Source organism: Myotis nattereri (assembly GCF_964212035.1).
Source record: "Myotis nattereri genome assembly, chromosome: 9".
Lineage (NCBI taxonomy): Eukaryota > Metazoa > Chordata > Mammalia > Chiroptera > Vespertilionidae > Myotis > Myotis nattereri.
Window position 1 is genome coordinate 12,731,676 of NC_138084.1, and position 22,943 is coordinate 12,754,618.

The following is a 22,943-nucleotide window of genomic DNA, read 5'->3' on the forward strand; positions in this document are numbered from 1 at the left end:
ATTTAATGAGCTATGTGAAATCTTTACTACCTGTTCATTTTATATTTGTATGTGTGTTATGATTTTACCTTTTCTGATATGATCTTTACCATTCTTAAAAAAAAAAAAAACAAGCTCTGACAGATTGTTTAGTACAGATTGTTTAGTACATTTTAAAGCCAAGTCCGGAGGCTCAGTAAGGTCCTGTGACTGGCCTGAGGGCCACAAACACCTATTGGGCATTCCTGACTGTTAGGCACTGGGATAGATGCTGGGGATGCAAAGTTGAACAAGGCTGTCTTTATCGCCAAGGTCAAGGAGACCAGAATAGGTCAGGTGCTTCTATAGATATCCAGGACCTAAAGCCATTTCACAAATCATCACTGGTCAAAACGCACCACATGCTATAAGAAATACTGAACTCAAATAGATCTAGTGTTATGCCCCTGACTACTTGCACTCACTCTGTGAATTCTAGATAACTAAATTCAGGAATCCAGTAGATGTGTGCAGAGAAAGATATTCAACTGTGCTCTTTTAGTCCTCAGAGTCACCTTGTGAAGTAGGCTTTCTTCCCCTTTCTACAGATAAGAAAAATGAAGCTACAGAAAGTGATTTACAGTAGAAAGAGATAGCGGATCACACAGTCCATGTCCTCATTCTATAGATGGAAAAGCAGAGCTCTGGGAAACAGGCTAATTCTCTTGAATCTCTTGTTTTGTTAGGAGCAGGTTCTGTCTCAAATTTCATTGTTCCTATTTGCTCTTGCATTTTTTCACTTATCTGGGACTAGTATTGTAGGAAAATGGGGCACATACCTATCAAAATCAGGGAGACAGGTAAGAGGCAAATTATTAAAACTTGCTCCAGACTATCAGAATGCACCAAGGGCTCTTTTCAACCTCTCTCACCCAGTTATTATTCATCCAGCACATCTGAGCTTTAATGTCTGAATTCATTTTTCTTTCTGCTTTGTTGTTATAATTGTATATGCTTATTTATCTCCTACCTATGCAATACCAGGAGACATTGTTAGATTTCATAAAGAAAGTGACTACCATCATCCACAGTAAGACAAAGGCAATCTCAGAGGTTAAATGTCTTTATGGCTGGATTTAAATCAACTCATGCTATTCTTTCATAATATCAATCTGAAATGAGAATAGAAGGATATAGCTGACTGAATAATAAGACTATGGAAAACACACTAAGTATCAGTAAATCAATGGACTCTGTTCAGCCGGCACAAAATTCAAATGATGGGGTTTGTGTGACACGAAGAATACACTAGAGAAGGGAATCACTTCACTAAGCTCCTCTGTGGCCCATAGAGTTTGAAGAACTCAACAGAAAACCACAGTTCTGGACAGCTTTGCAAGTAAGTCACCTTTTGCTCACAAATTCAGGTACAGGTTCCCACTGTCAGTACCCACAGGAGGACAGGACTGATTTCTTATTCTCCCAACTTGCAGAGTAAGGCAGAACATCTTGGCAGATCTCAAAATCTCCAGGCTGAGTATATTGCTTTTCAAACACTTGTAGCCATGTAGTCTAGAAACTTTTGGAACCACATGATCGTTAAACCATATAATCAAGCAGATTCCTAGTTTATTTATTTACTCATTTATAATTTATATTTGCTATTGAATGTATTACAGATTCCCCCACATTGAATCCCTGATTTCCACTCCCACCCCTCCCCAGGCTTTAACCACACTATTGTCAATGTCCATGGGTTATGCATATATGAATATAAATTATTTGGTTAATCTCTTCTGGACACCCCCCCCGCCTTCCCTCTGACATTTGTGTTTGTTCTTGCCGCTCCTCTATTCTCTCTTCTTTCTACCATTTTTGTTTTCTCTCTTTTCCTAATTTTTCTCCTCTCCCTTCACACAAATATTACTATAAGGAACTTATGGTCATAGATATCTGTCTAATGAATAGGCTTCACTACATCACCTCTCAATAAGCAGAATGGACAGAGGTTGCCTGTTAATAACATCCTTAAAGGGTAAGAGTGCTGTAACACATATGCAGCAATGGATCATTTTTGGTTGGATAATACATTTTCCTTTGATGAACCCAGTTTTTATTTCCCTTCATCCATTCATGACATGCCGTTCACCTTGGGCTCACTTGGGTTAGGCCTTCACACCCTCCAGAGCCTTTCCCTTAGAAAATTTAAAACCTTCTGTTCCTTTCTAAGGCATCAAAATTCAAACAGAGTTGTGTACTATGTAAACCCATGCTAATTTCAGTCATTATGCAGATGTCCAAGTATATTGCAGGTTTCCACCTAAAAGTGTTATTTCCCTCTAGAGTCAAAGGCACTCAGGGAGCTATTGATCCCTTTTCTAAAATATAATCCACGCATCATGAGGTGACCCAATTTTTGAACTCCTGTTATGAAAACAGGATGCCCTTAGGGAGGCTGGTGAATTGAGCAGTGTCAAATTGCAGCTTATATTTAAAATGAATTGATGGGGGGAAAATTCTAAGGGAATTTAAATTTTTAATGACTCATAATCTTCCACTTTTGTGCATTTTAAATATTTCTGATTTTGTTTTCATTTAACAAGCTGTCTGCCTACTTCTGAGTGGCCAGAAGAGCAGAGTAAAAGAAAGTATCTTCCATATAATTCTCAAGGCAAAGAGAATCTACTAAAATTAATCATTTTTAAACATGTAGAAACTGATGGTTAGTGAAGATACAAGGTATGACCAAGACTATACAGTTAATAACTGTTTAGCAAGGGTGAACACCCAAGCCTATGTCAGTTTCCATGTCCTTTTTCACTTATAATAGATATTTTTTACTTTGAAAATGTTAGTTTAATGACTGGTCCAGGCTGAACTTCCCATGTACAAATATCACTATGTGTTTAAATGTGACTATGTTCAACACAGAGTACGATGCTGCAAAGTAAAAGATGTTCCATCTAGAAAAAAATAAGAAAACTCCCATATACCCTGTAGCCAATTATATCTATGATACTAATATAACTGGATTAAGGGCAGAGAGCAAGGATAAGGTATATTTAGTGATAAAGCCAGATTTTTCATGTGAAAGGAGTATACAAGCAGTTAGTTTTTAGGTGTGTTCAGTCACTATATGACCTTTCCAGAAGCCTGAATCAAATAACTAATACTTTCTGGAAAAAACCACAACACACAATTAAATTATATCATCAAAATAAGGGAAGTTATGTTGCAGTGGACACTAGACCAGGAAAACCATTAACTCTTCCTTATATGTGTCCTGCATGTACTAGGAAGAGATAGGTTTTTATGGTCAAACACCTACCCGATACCCCTGCCCACCATCCAGACTTGATAAGAGCCGCACCTGAGGCAGCATAAAACTTAAAGACTCTGGTTAATAAATTGTTTTAATTCTACTCATCTCCTTCCCATTTGGCAGCAGATTTATCTTAGGGATCCATTCTAACAAGGGCCTGACTCTCTATTTCCAATTGTGCATTTTGCCACATGATTGCTTTTGATTTTGCAGAATAGACCCCAGAGCAAGAGTTAAGAGAAACGGAGGCACTGATTCTCTCCTCATTCTTGGAGTCCAAAAGGAAGTTATACTCCCACAGGTTCAGCATCAAGACCTGCTGTCACTTCCTGCACATTTGAGCAGCCTCTTTCCAAACTAGAAGTTTCTGAGTGGCCATGTACTGTGATTATTTCCCCAAGAACATATTTTCAAGATCTGAGTGTGGACATAAAATTTATAGGGAAAGCCAAAGCAGAGACACTAATGCTAAAAACAGAATCTTTGGAAATTATATACCAACACATAATAAATTTAATATAGAATCATGAGACCCAGATTTCTAAGCATAAGGAAGAGGGAATGTATCATCTTCTAATATTGTTTTACTGGATATAAATGCACAAAGGGCTCTTTATTACATTTGTGTCATCAGCATTCCAAACTTCAATGGGACTTTTGACATAAGCATACAATCAAGAACTGAGTTATTATATTTATAACGGCACTATCCTATCTGTGTGTCTTCAATCAGAGGTATGATAAAGTATCACAATTCATATAACTCAGTAAAAATGTGTTGGTATATATTGATTTTGAAAAAGGAACTGATGTCAATATACATCTTTCATTTATTCTCACAATCTATTTCCTAATATGTTTTGAAACAAAATTTAAGTTTAAACATGCTTATAGTATTCTAGTAGATGTTAAAGATCACCTGCCTAGAAAAGAATCAAAATAAGATGTGCAGGGCAAATGATTATGCCACATTCCACAACTGTGTCAGCTAGGTTTTCAGAATAAGCTTCACTCTGAGGAAAATCATAGCTATTTTGTCATCGGTATGGAGTGAAGATATATAATATACATGGTGAAGATATGCTTCAGAATGTCAGTTACCTCTACCAGGGGTGGGCAAACTTTTTGACTCGAGGGCCACAATGGGTTCTTAAACTGGACCAGAGGGCCGGAACAAAAGCATGGATGGAGTGTTTGTGTGAACTAATATAAATTCAAAGTAAACATCATTACATAAAAGGGTACGGTCTTTTTTTTTTTTTTTTTTTTTTTTTTTAGTTTTATTCATTTCAAACAGGCCGGACCCGGCCCGTGGGCCGTAGTTTGCCCATGGCTGCTTATCTGCTAAGGAGAGCAGGTTGTGATTGGAGTAATGAGGAATGAGTTGTACCTAAATAATTATATTCCTTTCCAATATTGCATTGGCATACCTGAGTATTTGCATTGTATCAAAAATAATATTGTTATCAAATTAGGCGAGCTAGTTTTAGAAACTATTCCTGGGCTAAGAATTAAAACTAATTATAATCATAGCATCTGTATTTAAATGCACTAATAATGCAATAAAAAAAACAGTATCTCCCCAAATACATTTAACATATGCCCATGGTTGTTATTGGAGTGTCAAAATGAAATAACTTTAAATTAAAGATAGAAAACGATATTGGAAAGAAATACTCAACTGCGAAATTAGGAGACTTTAGAGATTTAGAAACAGATGGTAATCGACTACATTTCAGGCTTGTATATGCTATCTTAGCTACGGGTCAGTTAAAATAACCAACTTCTTCCCGAGGGACCCCCACATATTATGAAATGCTTACTCCAAAAATATTTAAGAATCTATAAAAATGCTAAGAACGGAGAAACACCTTCAATTCATATTGCCATCCATGTTTTTTGCCAAACACTTAACTTTCCTTTAGGCCTAAGTGTTTACCACATGAATGATTCCAGTCACAAATGCAGACTATTTAAAATATGGTTGCAATCACCACAAAAATCAGAGTTTAGCAAAATTAGTATTTTTCAAACCACCACCATATGTTAGGGCCAGAGGCTTTTTGTAAATTAACTATTTAATATTTTGCACAAATACTTTATGTACATGGTAAGAGAAAAAGGAGCAAACTTATTGTTTTCACATTCTATGAAGACCTCTTTTTTAATTTAATTTCATTTTTATTAAATATACTGTGGTAACACTGGTTAATAAGATTATATAGGTTTCAAGTGCACATTTCTATGATACATGATCTGTATATTGCCTTGTGTGCCCACCACTCTAAGTCAACCTATTTTCCACCCACCACCCTTCTTTCCCTGGTAACCACCATACCTGTAAGATTTTGCTTACTTGTTTGTTTATTTGTTACTTTCAGTTTTATATCCCACATATAAATTCAAACGCCCAATCACCTGCTCACTATATCAGCATTACACCCTTAGTGTGGCATTTTAAACAACACACAATTTTGGTTTTACTTTTGTTTTCTATTGACAGACCACCCAAGACTAATCTAAAAATCCATGTCCCACCAATGATTTAGATAAACACTATTGGTCAGTTGAGCTCCTTGAAACTGAGTCCCTTGGGGTGGGCACACTCTGAGATGACCTCCAATGAGTCAAATCTCTGTATAACCTACTTCCCTTGGATGTGGGCAGAATCAGACTTGCTTCTCGTCATAGAATAGGACAAAGGAGATGCAACAGTCACTCTGTGATTGTTACATGATGGACGACCATTTCTTAGCTGCTGCAGCAAGAGATGCTCCTGCTGGGCTTGGAGGCCTAAGCTGCCACACGTGTCAGGTGGTCTGTGAGAAGGCCCTGGGAGAGCCCTGGAGAGGAGCTATGGTGCCCTCTAAAAGCACAGGGCCACTCTCAGCTCTCAGCCAGGGAGCAATGAGCACTTCAGCCCTAAAATCACAAGGAATTGTGCCAACCACAAGAGTTGGGAAGAAGATTCTGAGCTTGAAAAACAACACAGCCCTGTCAACAAGTTAATGGCAGCCTTGTGGGACAAGGAGTAGAGGAATCAGCAAAGGTGTGCCTGGACTTCTGCTCCACAGGACTCTGAGCTAATAAATGCATGTTGTGTTAAGCACCCAAGTTTGGGTAACCTATTATGTAGCAATAGATACCTAAAACAGTGACCTGGCTATGATTAAGTTGGGTAATCAGTGGTTCTGGTTCTGAGTGTGCAACATAATAACCCACACTAGTTTTTAAAGATCCCCAAAGGGTCCTAGCTGGTTTGGCTCAGTGGATAGAGTGTCAGACTGCGGGCTGAAGGGTCCCAGGTTTGATTCCAGTCAAGGGCACATGCCAGGGTGGGGCGTGCAGGAGGCAGCCAATCAATGATTCTCTCTCATCATTGATGTTTCTATCTCTCACTCTCCCTTTCTCTCTGAAATCAATGAAAATATATTTAAAAAAATAAATAAAGATCCCCAAAGGATTCTTCTGACACTGATCTAATCTTTAACATCCTTTCAGTGCTATATATGTTTATAAATGACAGTTAGCATCTAAAGGCTGCTGCACTTCCTAGTACAGTAAATAACATGATATTGCTGTAGCTTTAGAGGCCAATTTTTAAAAACAATGAATTGGTTGTGCTTGATAAATGGTTATATCACTGGCCATCTTTCAAACCATATCTCCTCAGCCAGTGTGTAGTCATTTATTTTCCTTTGAAAGAGAGACCCACATTTTAAATGGCCTTAAACACAAATACAGGTGTGGGAAACTGTTTATTGCCTTCACTATCTGATAAGCATAGACAGAGAACTCCCTGAAACCCCTCCCGAAGGCTGGGTGCCTTTGAAGCCCTAGCAAAGCTCGGAGCTAGGCACCACCTCTGTATGTCCAGACAGTGGTAGCTGAAACTACTCCCCCATTTATTATTATGTAAATCCTTGCTGATGGGCTAGTTTGCTTGTTACTAGGGGCTCACCTGCCTAAGGGCTATGCTATGGGTGCATCCCAGATCAATAAAAGCTTGGTGAGGCCTGAGCACGGGGGAAGTCCTTCGGGACTTGATGCCTGGTCCCCCAATATTGCAAAATTATCTCGTGTCTTTTCTCTCATTTGTTGTGCAGCTCCTCTTTCAGATCCCAAACCCTTCTCCACGCAGAACATGGAGGGAGTCATACTCGACAACAGGCTTCAAAGAAAGTTTGGAGGCCCAGCCAGTGTGGCTCAGTGTTGAGAATCAACCCAGGAACCAAGAGGTTACCAGTTCAATTCCCCAGTCAGGGTACATTTCTGGGTCTCAGGCTTGATCTTGGTAGGGAGCCTGTAGGAGGCAGCTGATTGTTGGTGTTTCTCTCTCAATGTTTCTCTCTATATATCCCTCTCCCTTCCTCTCTCTCTCTCTAAAAAAATCAATAAAAAATATAAACAGTTTGGAGGGAAAAGGGCACTTTTTATTTTTATTTTATTTTATTTTATTATTATTATTTTTTGTTCTCCAAAACCACAACTTTCCTGCTGGACAAAATCCTCATATTTTCTACTGACATTTTTTTATACCAATATCTGAGTAAAGCTCTGTGGCTCACCATCATCAATCTATAATGAGAGAGGAAAATATAGGTAAGAGAGGAGAAGCGGGACCTTGGAGAACTTTCAGCTATAAATTAAAGTTTGATCTCTCCTATATATTAAAAATAATGGCCCAATAGAATAGAGAGTAGAGAGTTTTTCTTTCTTCCATTCCCATCTAAAGCTAAAGTACTGAGGAGAAAAGTTGCAGAAATAGTGGGACTAGATAAATTGATTTTTGCTTTGTCTTCAAAGAGGGGTGACAGGAGCAGAGCATCCCTGGTAACTTAGGAGAGCGTGTACCTTGGTTTCATGCACTAACCTCTGTCCCTCTGGTTCAACCGTATGATGGCTGTGTTTAAAGGCAAATAGAAATCTGAAAAGATGTCTGGGTTGCTGTCCTTTCAAATGAGGTCAAACCACTGTCTTGGCAGATTTCCTGTAAGGTTATTTATTATGTTGCTGAAAAATACACGAGTCAATAAATGCACCTTTTTTCCCCTTCCTCCTAAACATCATCCCCAGGTAAAATTAAAAAAAAAAATGTTATGTACAGATCTTACATGTATTTTTGAAGTTCAGAAGGCAGCCTGCTAGAAAATCAAGCAAAGAGTTTTCCTTTTATTAATGCAACAAGAAACCAAAAATTTAGAAGAAAAGAAGCAAAGCATTTGCAGTCTCATCTTCAAAGCCAAATCATCTGGAGACTCATTTTTCCTTCCTTTTAGATTTCAGGTCAGTGGGTCTGGGTTTGGGAATCTTCAGATAGTGGTTTCAAATGGAAAGCTTGGTGGGTGTGGCTTTTTGGTTCTGTCTCCCCACTTTCCAGCACTATCCCTCTCTCCACTCCCTCTGACTCCTAGTCCTACTCTTGTTCTGGTCTCTGTAACTGCCCGTGGAGGAAAGATGGGCCTTTCTTCAGCACTCTTGCGCTATCCAATAAACAACACCCTTTATTGTGTTTCAATCAACCTTTGAACTCTCAATAACTCCAAGAAAAACTTCTGATTGGAGCATCGCATTTCCCATTCTGATTGGGGTGCACCAGTAGGCACTTTGATGAGGGAATATCATCTGCTACTGGAGCTTCTTTTCTGCTCTATAAATATTTATGCTTAATCAAAATCGCTGCTGGCTAAACTTTCTTTTCTAGCTATGACACAGAATCTAACATCTCTCCCCAGGATACTCTCACTTAACGTTGCACTGATTATCGAAACAGTGGATATGATCTCTCTTCTCTTATAATAAACTCAACCAACCACACCATATTCTCATTGTCACTAAAACATTTGATTCCCTTGTTAATAGCTTTAATTGTTGCTAAGAACAATATTTTCCAGAGCTTTTCATTTTCATCATGATCAAAAAGATGTTTTGTTTCTTTTTTCAGGAAACACACTTCCCCCCAGAAAACAACAATAAATAAATAAATGTTACTTCAAAACCACGCAGGATGTACTGTGCATTGTAAGGAATTGAGACCACTATATCGTGATGTGAAATTTGTGGTTCATTATCACCTTCATTGGATAAGGACTTTATCCTATACTTATGTGTCCTCTCATCCATAAAGAAGATTTGTGCTTTGGTCAAAAAGTCAACATTTCTCCACTTCGGGATTGTGTATAAGAGACCTAAGCATAAGTATTGCCATTTGGAATATATATAAAATTAGCCCTACTTAACTGATTTCAATTTATTGTTAATTCCATGATGATCTGAAGTTAGACTAAATGTCAAAAGAGTTTTGATATCATAGAATGAGCACTGGATTTGTTGAACAACTTGATTTCTTTTTGTCTTTCTTTTGAAATTTTTATTTATGCATGCATTGGTTGCCTCCTCTATGTGCCCTGACCAGGAATTGAACCCACAACCTTGGCGGATTGGGACCACATTCTAACCAACTGAGCTACCTGGCCTGGGCTGAACAACTCATTTTTGATTAGTGTAACCCACCTTCCTTGTGACCTGTGGGTCTATGGGCAAATCATTCTTCTGGGTTTCAATGTGCACATTAACAAAATTGTATTTAAATATAAAATAACAGTAAAATCTATTATATTCTGAAGAATGATATTCAAAATATCCAACAACTAGTATGGCAGGGACACGGTCCAATCAAAATAGATTTTGACATCAAATTGCCATGGAGTCCCAGGTGAATAGCAGTCCTGGGAGAAGGAAGCAGATGAGATCAGATGAGACAGTAGACATGAAGATGCTTCGTTACCTATGAGACATACCTAAATGTAAGTAGTATGATCATAATATTGGTTTATAAAACCTGTGCACACTAGTTTACTTATAACCTTGACATTCTCCATGAATTTCAGTGGAAAAGTATTTAAAAACATAATGGTGGAAAACATGATGGGATTATAACAGTGATTTAATTGTTGCTGGAACTTTAAATAGTGGGTATTGTTATTATTCCCATTTCATAGATGAGAAAACAGACTCAAAGAGTTTAATTCACCGGTCCAAGCTTACACAGCGAATCAGTGGCAGAACCAGAATTCAAGCTCAAGTGTGTATAATCTGTACTGTAACCTGGGCTATAAGAGTATGATTTTTTTACTCAAATTTTGCAGCAAATTCCAAAAAGTAATAGCACATCTAAGGCAGGGCTTCTACCTTGCATTACTTCTAACTTGGCGTCACTGTAAGATGGGTTTATGTAATATTTAATAAAACATCAAGTTCACTCACTTGCATAGTACCTAGCCAGTGCTGAAAGTTAGTCATAGTGTGCTGTAGGTGGGAAGGGAAAGCCAGGTTGCAATCAGAAAGCAACCCTAGAGAGCATTGCTGGAAATGGCCTACAAATTTCCAAGGAAAAGAATCAGAATCTATTAAAAAATTTCAGTATTTTCTTGCATTAATATTTCTCATTTGAAATAACAACTTTTTGACTTTGTATCCAATTTTGTAATTATATTATGGTTTGTGTTTTCCTTAAAGAAAGCCTCTAACAATGTTATGACCTTTGAGCCCTGGGGGAAAGAAAAAACAAAACAGATCTGCCATAGGCATCAGTATTAAGTAAGGACAGAGATAGGACAGTAGGATATCTAGAAAACCAGTTACCATGGTTTTCTCACTTTCCTCTCTTCCTTCTCACAGTTCAGGCCTCAACATTACATTACTCTCTAATTTACTAAATCTAGGTTGGTTTCCCTTTCTATGCATCATTGTCTTCCTCTATCACAGCATTTTCACAATTTACCTCATATTAATCTCCAGCTGCTTGGCTGTATGCAACTCAAAAACAGACTGTGTGTGACTTCTCACCATTTTATCTTCACTGCCAAGTTCAGCAACTGACACAAAGCAGGTAGGAAAAAAATCAAGGAATATTTACTGAATCAACAAATGTGTGTGCTTTTTCTCTTTCCTTTGATGCATTGGCATAATTTTCAAGTACCCCGCCAACCTTATTGAAAAATAGATTTATTTTCATTTTTAAAAAAATTATAGCAGTATACCCTTAAAAAAGAATTCAGTCCAAATCTCTGAATTTGAAGGTGAGTGTGGACAGGAAACACATACTGTTCATGTGAATAATCAATGCAATAAAAAATCTTTAAAATATAATAACATGGATTTAGATTTCTCTAAAAACAATTGTACCTCTATCTCACCAACACAAATCTCAAAACTCAAAACTTGCTAAACATGCATTTACAAAAACTAAACACATTCTTACAGAACAATATATTTCCTAAAGAACAAAATGTAATGCACAGAGAACTTTCATATCATGACAACTCCCCTGTGTCAGAAATTCAAAGGAGATCAAATGGCCCCCAAAAAACTTGTGTCAGGAATTCAAGGAGATCAAATACCAACTAGAAGATGAAGATTGAACAGTCTTAACTTTGGGCTGCTCTTCAGGGAGTAGCATAAATCTTTTATGACAGATTGCAAGATAGTTTGATATCTTGCTGCATGCCTCCCTGGGTTCTTCTGAATCAATACTTGTCCAATCCTTGCCTTTGGTTTCATAAAATCATAGCAACATAGAAGGCAGGGTCAGGTGGAAGCCCAGGGATTTGCTAATTTAACCTTTTACACCAGACATTCCCTTCATTGCAGCCCTGAGAACTGGTATAGTAGTACCTCACTATGCAGACTTCCAGATTTGAGACAGCTTCAATTATTGGACAGGTTGTTTTTTGTTTTGTTTTGTTTTGTTCTGTTTTATTTCTCTCAAGTTTCATCAATACTTGCCTTCCTATAATTTCCTTCTACTTGAAAGTATTTTGCCTTCTGAAACAATGAAAGACAAATACCGCAGCCCCCTTTGCTACATGACAATGTTACTGAAATGCAATCTGACTATCAGGGATCTTCTCAAGGCCTTTCTTCAGACTATATTCATCCAATTTGGTACCAGTTTCATGTGATTCTCAGGCCCTGATTACCTTGAATCATTTTGGTTTAACACACCTTAAACAAGATTGTTGGGTATGGTTACTTACACATAGGCCAAATAATTAACAAACTTTAGGAGAATATGTTACCAAGATAATATCAAGCCTATGACTATTAATCTTGAAAAGCATTTTTGGTTATCTCAGTCTTGCCTGAAAATATATAGCCCCTCAAAATAGACATACTTTTTAAATTTCTTCTAAAAAGGTGGACATGGGGGATTAATGGATGATGAAGATGTCACAAGGGACAGAACGAAAGCAGGGAGCTCTCCCTATTCCTGCTTAATAGATCTGATCATTGTGATTCAGCTATAACTACCCTTGAGACTTATATTTTCTCCTTTTCTGAAAAGGGAATTTTACTTCTTTCTTCTTTACTTTTAATAGTCTATTGGTCTTTAGAACACATACAATCATACCTGATCCTATAGAAAAGAACTACCCATTACTCAGATTTCCTTGACTATGAGTGGATACATTTACTAGGCACCATTTTGAGTTTGGGGGAGGAAGTGTGTGCAGAGATGTATGGGAAGCAAATGTATAAATCGTGGCATGGTCTGCTAGTGGCCAACTGCATAATCTATTTCCTCATATTCATTAAGAAATCCCAATCTTTAGTAGTCTCTTTGCTGCTCAGTGAAAACACACACACATGCACACACTTTCCAGCCTTTGTGCACCAAAATGTGTCCATTTGGGTAGAGTTTTTCTGTGAAATTTCAAGCACATTTATTTAAAGGAAGAAATAATATACTCCTCTGTGCTTCCCCCATTCAGTGTTCTGAAACACAGCATTGATATTTAAAGTTTCAGCTGTTATTTTGTTGTTGTTTTGTTTTTTTAATCCTCACCTGAGGATATTTTTCCATTGATTTTTAGAGAGAGTGGAAGAGAGAGGGAAAGACAGAGAGAAACATCAATGTGAGAGAAACACATGGATTGACTGCCTGCTGCATGAGCCCCAACCAGGGCAGGGACCAGGGAAGAACCTGTAACCAAGGTGTGTGTCCTTGACTGGAATAGAGCCCAGGATCCTTTGGTCCTCAAGCCAATGCTCTATCCACTGAGCAAAACTGGCTAGGGCTCACTTATTTTTTGATCATGAAAATATGGCACAAGAACCAGGGACACTTAAACAGTGAGTTGGAAGAAGTCTGTGTCCCTGATGATGTCATAGAGCTGCCGGAACAACCTTTCTGTGATAGGGATATAAGCCACTATCTTCGGGGAGAGGTGGCTCTGCTCATTCCAGAGGAGCACAATTCCTCACATAATAGTTTCAAGTGTACTAAATAGCATCCCATGGTATTTCTAAATGATTATTTTCCTTTTATCGTTGACCCCAACATTGATTTTTTATATATTTTATTGATTTTTTACAGAAAGGAAGGGAGAGGGATTGAGAGTTAGAAACATCGATGAGAGAGAAACATCAATCAGCTGCCTCCTGCACACCTCCTACTGGGGATGTGCCCTCAACCAAGGTATATGCCCTTGACTGGAATCGAACCTGGGGCCTTTCAGTCTGCAGGCTGATGCTCTATCCATTGAGCCAAACTGGTTAGGGCCCAACATTGATTTTAAAAGGTTTTAAATGCATATATTTTATCTCATTTCATTTAAGCAAGCATACTAGAAATAAACTTACACTAATTGTATTATTTACATGACATGTTTTAGTATTCGTCATGAATTACATATCGGCACTAAACATGCAGATAGCCCCACTTGGTGGTAAGTGAATAGTGCTCTAGAATATAACATTTTATTTAAATTATAAATGCATAATAAAGAATCATGAAGGAAAACTTTCTCACCTCACTGCCCCCCGCCAAAAATAAATATATGCAATCACAAAGGTATAATGAATGCGGGGCTATCTGCAGCTTCAGATTGATTGTTTCCTTTCATTTACATAACCTAATAACTACACAATTGTTAAGTATCTGCAGTTTGTTTTTCCATAATGAATGAAAAGGGTTTATATTGAGTAGGTCTTTTTCCTAAAACCTGTGATAAGAGAAAATAGTAAGAAGCAGATAAAATCTTTGATTACAGTTTGCTTTTCCCTTATAAAACATTTTATGATCAGTGTTCAAGAGCTCTGGTTCGTATCTCCAAAAGAGCTTTTATATTACTATGTTTTCACTGGAAGACTCCAGGGGCTCACCTGAAAACCAGTGCTGAAGGTGGGAGGTGGCGTTTGACAGCCAACCGCAGGCCACTAGCTTATTTCAAATCCGACCCCATTCTTATGTTCTTGGGTAACACATTTCCCATTACTGGACCTCACTTTGGAAAACTACAAAATGAGGGAATTTAAACATAATTGTTTGCTATCAAATCTATTGCCTAAAACCATGCTTTAAAATAGAAATATGACATGAGCCTCCTGTGTAATTTCAAATTTCCTTGTAGCCACATTACAAAATAGGCAAAAAGAAACAGATGTAATCCATTTTAATGGCATATCTTATTTTACTCAATATATCCAAAATAGTATCATTTTGGCACATGGTCAATATAAAATCACTTATGAGATATTTTAAATCTACTAAGTCTTGCCCTAGCCAGTTTGGCTCAGTGGATAGAGTGGTGGCCTGTGGACTGAAGGGTCCCAGGTTCGATTCCAGTCAAGGGCACATGCCCAAGTTGTGGCTCGATCCCCAGTAGGGGGCATGCAGGAGACAGCCAATCAATAATTCCCTCTTATCATTGATGTTTCTATCTCTCTCCCCCTCTCGCTTCCTCTCTAAAATCAATAAAAATGTATTTTTTTAAATAAAATAAAAATCTACTAAGTCTTCAAAATATGATTTACAATATGTCATTTACATTGACAGTTCATCTCAATTTGGCAGGTCACATCTCAAATGTTCAACAGCCTTGTGTGCCCTGTGGTCACAGTATTGGACTGCACAGGTCTGGTATAAACCAGCCATTGACCATGAACGATGAAAAATCACCCACATTTTCAGGTTGAGTAGAGAAGGACAGAAGAAACAAGAGTGGCTGGAAATCTCAACCTATACTTCCTTGAGTCCTCAGAGCAGCCTGCCAGAGGAGATAGTAAGAGCATTTTCTAGACAGTATAGCATGGGCATATTCAAATCAAAACAGATATGGGTCTCCTCAGAAAAGACATCATTCAAAACAACCAGGACAAGAGTACATGCATACTAGTTGGATAGAAGCCATGCCTGAGTATACTTTCAATTTAAAAAACCAAGTCACAAGTGTTATTAACTAATCCTTTGATAACTACCTGCCCCAACATAGAATACTCTCCTTGCGAAATGGTCTTATATGTTTTTATTTGTTTGTAATATAATAGCATACAGAGAAAAGGAAGCATAGACTGTAGTGATTCTCATTTTATATAAGTCCTTGGACTGGCAATCATGTAGTAAGGCAGGCTTTGAAGCTTATCTTTATGGGTTTTTACATTTGCTTGAGAATAACTTAATTATCTAATTCAAAAGGAGGGAGAATTAATAAAAATGAAGAATGAGCAAAAAGCACTTTAATCGGCTTCACTGGACACAGAGTAAGGTATTCGATACATTTTTGCTAAAGGGATGAATAAGTGTGAAAAATTTTCTGAAAGAAATGATTTCATGAACCATATGCTGGCCAGAAAAAGATTAGGTCCTTCGATGTGTGTCTAACCACCAGCAGCAGCTCTAGGTGGAGAAGGCAACATGTCCACCAACCTGGCATTGATGGCTTTTATACATTACATTTGGGGGAAGAAAGATGGAAGTTGTTTGGAAAGAATTTGCATTGGCTACCAACAAGGGGATGGAAAAAGGTGAAGAGGGGCAGTTCTATGATAGGTACATGGAGTGTAAGAAATAAATATTTACTGATTTTTTAAAAAAATATTTATTGTTGAAAGTATTTTATGTTCCCTTTTGTTCTCTCATTGACCCCTTATAGTCAGCCTCTGCCCCCACCCCTACCCCAGGCTTCTACCACCCTGTGCCCATGGGCTATTCATATATGTATACAAATTCTTTGGTTGATCTCTTCCCACCCACCCATCCACCCCTGCCTTCCTACGTTTGATTGGTTACAGGAAAGAGTCTGGAAAGTTTATGTACGCATATTGGGGATGTGGAGGTATCTAGAGGTCTGCTAATGTCCTCTGGAGGTAGCTTCAAACTACAACATGCATTCATTAATGTGAGAAATCTTTTGTTAGTTGTCCCAAGCTATTAACTGGTTAACTATTCCTGTCTCTATAACTCTCCTGCTTCTATAATTTAATTTAGAATATCTCAGAATTTTTCTTGGGACATTTATGTACATCTAGTATACACACACACACATACTAGAAGCCAGGTGCACAAAATTTGTTCATTGGGGGGAAGGTCCCCTCAGCTCAGCCTATACTCTTTCCAATCAGAGACCCCTTGGGGGATGTCCCACTGTCAATTTTGACAGTTAGACATCCCTCTCACAATCCGGGACCACTGGCTCCTAACTGGTCACCTGCCTGCCTGCCTGATGACCCCTAACTGCCCCTTCCAATGGCCTGGTCACCTCTTACTGCCCCCCCCTCCCGCCTTGCCAGCCTGGTTGCCCCACTCTGCTTGCAGTTCAGTCGTTTGGTCGTCCCTCACTAACACCCCTGCCGGCCTGGTCGCCCCACGCAGCCTGCTGTTCAGTCATTAGTGTTACTGTGATGGCATCCCGGACAATTTTCATATTCCTCTATTATTAGTATATATATATATTCCCTTCTCAATGAGACTATAATTTCTCTAACAGTCATGATAACATTTTAAAATTATTTTATGCCCCTATGCTCCAACATTCAGCATAGTGCTAAGTAAATATCATTGCTTAATAAATAAGGCTTGATGAAGACACATTGCTCTTCAAGCAATGAGATCTACACTAATTGTACCAAATAAACACTCTGCCTTTTCAAGCTAAAACTCAAATTGCACATCAATATTAATATATAAGAAATGTTAAACCTTGTCTTTGTTGCTGTGATGGATGCATGCAAATTATTTCACTTACCAAGACGAAGCCTGTATATAATTTCATATTCAATGTTATACAATAATGAGGGCTAAAACCTAAATTTCCTAATATGTAAATGGCTTGAAAATAATCTTCATATTTATTCATTAGCTATTACAGAGACTACATCCCAACATTATTTTTTTGTATAGAATTAAACTTTACAAACAACAAGAACATCTCACTCAATAGCTAATTCAGACTAAGATCATTATCTTATTATAATAAATACCTGGATAAGCAATGTTTAAATAAGCATAGTCTTGTTTTACAGATTATTTTTCTTGAGGAAATTGTAATCACTATTGTTCCACAATGCCTGGCAATGAACAGAATGTTTATGAAGAGAATTTGAATTATTTTCAGTCATTCAACAGGTTTTCCTGTGAAGCATTACAAATCCCTTATTTCATAATCAGGTTTTTAAAACTCAGAGCAGAGGAAAAATGAGCTATTGGGTTAGATGTTATCCCACAGAGCTACCCACACCGCACAGATCACATTTATGAAAATGAATGCCCAACCTGAACATTTTCAAACATATTTGATTTGATAGAAATGTTTCAAGACACTTTCCTTTAACTTTGCTTATGAACATAGTCAAAGTGAGTGTAAGGAACACAGCAAACTCCTAAAGAACGGGGGTGGGGGTGGGGAGTAAACCTTCTCTTTGCTTTTATAATTATTTTTGGGTAGACCGACTTCGCAGTTTTTATTCCTTTAATGATCCATTCATTCATTCCCCAAACATTTACTGAGTTAAGAATTCAGGAATTAGGCATCAAATATTGAAAGCCTCAGGCTATTATGCCCAAGTTGCTCACAAGGCAGAGGGGGAAATCAGAGAAGTAGATGACAATAATAGAGATGGCTTAGGGCTCCCATTGCAATAACCACAGGATAGATGTCATGTAAACACAGAATGCCCCCCAACTCAGTGGGGAGGTCAGGGGAGTGGAATGGGTGGAAAACGTCTTATAAGAGATGGCACAGAAGGCTGTAGAAGAGACCGATCTGCACTGGACAGATACTTAGGAGATAAGTTTGATTAGAAAGAGACCAGTTTACAATCTCACACCTAAGGAGTCATGGTGACTTCTGATTGTTCCCATAAGGAACCCAATGAGCAGAAGCAATTCAACTTGCAACCTGAGTAGTGCAAGAACGCCATAGTTTTCTAGGAGAGGTTACATACAGCATCTTCATCAAGGAAGTGTAACAAGGAAAAGGAAAATAAAAAGATGATTTGGTTCTGGAATGTGTCACCTGTGGATATTCTAATCTATAAGTGATGCAACTGTTCTGGTAAGTTATGTGTTTTTCTAATTCTAAAACTAAAAAGAGCCCACGACTAAAAACAGTAGAAATCTGTGTTCTAGGTCCTATTCTATCTTTAGTTTAGCTATGTACACTGAACAACTAAAGTTCACTCTTTGTGCTTTAGTTTTCTCATTGGGAAAGTATAGAGCTTTGCCTAAGCCAGTGAACCTCAACTGGGGACAGCAGAAAATAATTTTAATTATCAGAACGTGGGGTAGGGGTTCCACTAATTTCTACAGCATGTTCCCACTTCAATTTACTCCCAGTTGCCCATAACAGAACTATGCTTATCAATACACCTTTTATTGGCTCTCCTCTATTTCCTATCTCACTTTCCATTACCTCATATTTCCCTATATTGTCTCTCAAATAAACTACGTGTACACAAATCCTTGTCTCAGGGTTTGCTTTAGAGGGAATCTAAACTAAAACACATGAGCCTCATTGCAGTGTTTCAGTGGCTTCATACTTTTGGTATCGACTTATCCATTTCCTGAAAATTATGGTTGATGTAGTAGGTTATTCACAAACAATATTTATAGAAGAATGAAGTTCAAAAATGTTGAATATTTCTCTCAGTCTTTCCTTTATCACAAAAGACCTAAGATTAGAATTTTGGTTTGATTTTGTCACTATTTACATATTTCTGTTGAAACTTTTCCTTTCTGAAATTTCTATTATCATGGAGTTTGAAAACCAGGGGACCCAATTATCTTTAATATTCTCTCCAGCTCTAAAATCTTTTTACCTCTTTAAAAGATTAAACAAAGTTGGTTTTGGACACGTATATTTTTTGGTTGATTAAATGATCCCTTTTCTTATCAATAGTTGCATTTGCAACATATGTAACAAAGGTGTAAACATAGTAAGTGACAGTGATGGCATTTGAACTGTGGAAATAAATGGAGACCACCCAAATGAGAACAAGCAATACATTGTCCATTGTATGTTGGCATATTCAATCCCCCAGAACCAGGTAATTTTTACTTCAATGCTCACTCTCCAAATAATAATCTACTTTTCATAAAAGAATATATTACCTAGAAAAGTATACCCCTCCTAGTATGACATTATAAAATTAGTGTAATTATTCAGAATACTGCACTAAATATTTAAGGAAAGGTAAGTATAACATATGTGTATATCCTTTTTTTAAGCTTAGGAGAACAAATATAGAGAATTGTAAGATGGAATTTGAAGGAAAAGAATGTGGTCGAAACATGCTGATGTCTCAAACCATGCGTTCTTTGAAGGAGCTATGAATCTACAAAGGAGTCTCAAATTCAACGGCCCCAGTGGGCAAGTGGGAAGCACTAATGAATGAAACAAACAGGACACAAGAAAACAGAGTGTGAAAACCGGCAGAACACCTGTCTACAACTTACTTTCTTCATCAGCTTCAGTCCCATAACACTGTCGCCAAGTGTGACCATTTTATATGACATTTGATCTTGAAATGCTGATGAGTTATTTTATAAACCAAAAGCTTATCAAAAATAAGCAAACAAAACTTGGTAGTAACAAACAAACAAAAAACAACCTTCGTCTGAGTCTCATATCGATCACCAATCAATATAAACCAACGCCTAGAGAAACAACCCAGAATGCACATAGGGGATGCATCCGGAGCTCCCCCCTTTACCAATGCTGGGCTAACCAGGTTACCCAAGCTTTTCCCTTTTCCATGTATCTAATTTCCTTTGCAACTCCAGAGCTGAATTGGACCAGGAGATAGAAATCAACATATGTTCTTTTATGTAAACCTCACAGGAACTCAGGGAGATAGGTATTATTATGCCTTCAGGCATTCATGAAAGTGGAGGCAAAATGCAAACTACTGTGCAAGAGGAGACGGAAATAACTATACACCAGTGTGCAGCGGAAACGTGTAAGAAAGAAACAATCAGTGTATAATGAGGTTAATTACTTTACTTGTCCTCTGAGGTGGGGAGCTTAGTGGAACCTTCAAAGAAAATGACTGGGAATGGGTCAATGTAGGGCTTGCCTCAAGTTACAAGTTTGGAAAACTTGAATTAGTTAAAATATGTATTAACATCAAGTATGTACACTCAGAAAAAAAAAAAAAAACTTTAATTGAGGTTATACAGAACTCTCCCAAAATATGCAAGTATTTCAAGTAAACTCTTTTCTTACTCTTTTCTTCCAGAGGCTGAGAATACCTATTTCAAAGAACTGGCCTATTAAAGAGATAATTTTCCAATTTGGTAGCATTTGACAGTCTTTTGTTTCTCCACTGACTCTACAGAAGGACAGAGGTTTTCATAAAGGTAAGCCATAAATTTACTTTTCTTAGAAGATTAAAGTGACCAGCCCCTGCCTCTTTAAAAAACAAACAAACAAACAAACAAACAAACAAAAACAGTTGCTTATCATATCTATTTGCATTTTGTATCTGAGTCTCCATGCAGGTGAATTATGATTTAATCTCCCACTCCCACCCTAATAATCAGGGACACAGAGTTGGCATTATTGTCCCTGAGAAAATGAAACCAAGAGAGGATCAGCATACAATGCATCATTTCCCCAGGCATTCAGCAGAAAAGGAACACGTGTACTGACCAATGAGTGGAATAACAGCTTTGTTGACAATGTCAGTGGAGGTGTTCAATCTCCAGGCAGAGGGGCGGAGGAACAAAGAGAGATTAAGCACAGTGTCTCTCCTCACATCTCCACCAGTTCTCCCAGCCCATAGGTAGGCAACTTCTAGCAGATTTCATCTGATTTGGAAAGCGAGACCTTTGTAGTTCCCTTCCTCTGAAAAATGCAAGTCACAGTTCAAAGACATTAGGGTGGAAAAATATAACAATGCAGAAGTGGAAACAAGGCAAAGAAAGTTAGAGATAAACTTTGAATCATCAGAGGATAAACAGGTGGAAGGTGAAGCTCTTCATGGCAGAAAGCATTTCTAAACAGTGTTACAGAATTTACTAGGAGACTGAAAAATACACAGGAGTACCCGGAGACACAGGAAAAACCCATTTATTTCCAGATGTTTCACATGTACTAGTACAGTGACTCAGGGGGTCAGTTCTCCAAATCCTGAGCAAACCAATATGGAGGAAGCTTTCTCTTTATAACCTTTGTTTCTTTGTCCCCCAGATATGGATCAGACTTCCGGACCTTTTGCGGGCTTTGCAAAAGGCCCCGTGTGTTGGGATGGGGGCGGTGAGACCACACCTAAAGGCCTGGCCTGGTGCCAGCACAGATAACCCCCTCTGGGAGTTGTGTATTGTTTATGGTTTATCGCTTCTGTAAAATGTGAGTATTTAGGTAAACAGGTCTTTCAAGACCAGATAATTAAGGAAGGGGCAGTGACTAGTAGACTATAGGCTAACCGGAATGTGCATTAGGGCTACTTATTAACTAGGTGCAGAGTTAGGCTGCTGGTCTCCCCCCCAAAAAATGTCTTATTTTCCTCATCAACAGAAGGCCTTGAAGAATTCCCTTTGCTCATGGGATGATGGTCATACTATTTTAGGAAGTTAAGGGACTTCTTTGCAGATAGATCACTCCAAGCAACACCCCAAACCACATTTTTTCAACTTCCTTTTTCATGCTAATTGTTGATATTTATATGAGTTAATGAGAAAGGACTTCTATCTGGATTATAGGAATAGCTTGATGCTCACCTATGACACCACACATTTGCTTCCATTTCAAATGCATCCACACTATGGGAATGACCTTATCTACAAACATGATACATACAGAAAGTAGTCATACAGCCTTTTTGTGGAGAACAGATGAAGGCAAAATGCCCCATACCAAGCACAACTGTGGGATTAATACATAAATTGAAACTGAAAATCTTCTATAACATTAACGCCAAGGGACTATATTGTTATCTTTATAAGTAGCTAGTTATTAATAATAGGACAGAAGTGAAGGGAAGGCCAGATATTATAAGCATTGCCATCTGGGCAGCTTCACAGAGATGCTAGAACTTTACACTCCCCAGGGAACCAGGGCCCATTCCCTACAGGTCTTCCCTTGGGAGAAGGGGGCCACCAAGGGGAAGATGGGTGCATGTGCAGTGACGCTGAGTCACATAGGGGAAGGTGGCTGTCAATCTATCCTAAAACAGAGATCATTGCTAAAGGAGGTGAGGACATTAAAAATGCTCAAAAATCTTAGAAGGTTAAAATCCTAAGGAATTCTCACTCTCTCTGGTTCCTCTCTTTTTCCTCTGGTTTTGTTTCTGCTTCCTTGTGTTCCTAGAAGCTGCTTGGCCCACGGCCATGAGGACCCCACACACAATGGACTGATAGACTGCAGCTGGGAATACGAGTTAC

At 38.1% G+C, this 22,943-nt stretch overlaps 1 protein-coding gene across 4 annotated transcripts in view; it reads right to left on the reverse strand.

Annotated features, from left to right (window-relative positions):
* LRRC4C (leucine rich repeat containing 4C) overlaps nt 1–22,943 on the reverse strand; it is a 988,415-nt gene that overhangs the window by 411,673 nt on the left and 553,799 nt on the right. The window contains exon 1 of one of the 4 annotated variants that reach the window (XM_081099068.1): nt 21,211–21,405. The exons of the other annotated variants lie outside the window; for them this stretch is intronic. The gene's annotated coding sequence lies outside the window, so the exon portion shown is untranslated. Of the gene's footprint in view, nt 1–21,210; nt 21,406–22,943 lie in introns of those variants that run through there. 4 annotated transcript variants of the gene reach the window in all.